At 34.8% G+C, this 221-nt stretch overlaps 1 protein-coding gene across 1 annotated transcript in view; it reads left to right on the forward strand.

The window, feature by feature from the left end:
* LOC119586485 (transducin-like enhancer protein 4) overlaps positions 1 to 221 on the forward strand; it is a gene marked incomplete in the record, with an annotated part of 158,632 nt that overhangs the window by 63,825 nt on the left and 94,586 nt on the right.

Below are 221 nucleotides of genomic sequence, written 5' to 3' on the forward strand. Positions count from 1 at the left end.
TCACGTATATATTTGTTTTTTCTCCTTTTTTTTGATAAGTGGGATTCGTGTATTGGAAATAAACGCTAGTGTTATTTTTGTTCAATGTTAGCGTGTAATGAAGATGAAATATTGTTTTTGTCAGCGGCACTGTGACGTAGATAAGCATGTATATCGGCGCGTGTATTTATGTTGCAAAATTGCTGTTGAAGTTTCTTTGTGTGCAATTGTTCCGCATTGTG

This window comes from Penaeus monodon, chromosome 21, assembly GCF_015228065.2.
Source record: "Penaeus monodon isolate SGIC_2016 chromosome 21, NSTDA_Pmon_1, whole genome shotgun sequence".
In the NCBI taxonomy this organism is placed as follows: domain Eukaryota; kingdom Metazoa; phylum Arthropoda; class Malacostraca; order Decapoda; family Penaeidae; genus Penaeus; species Penaeus monodon.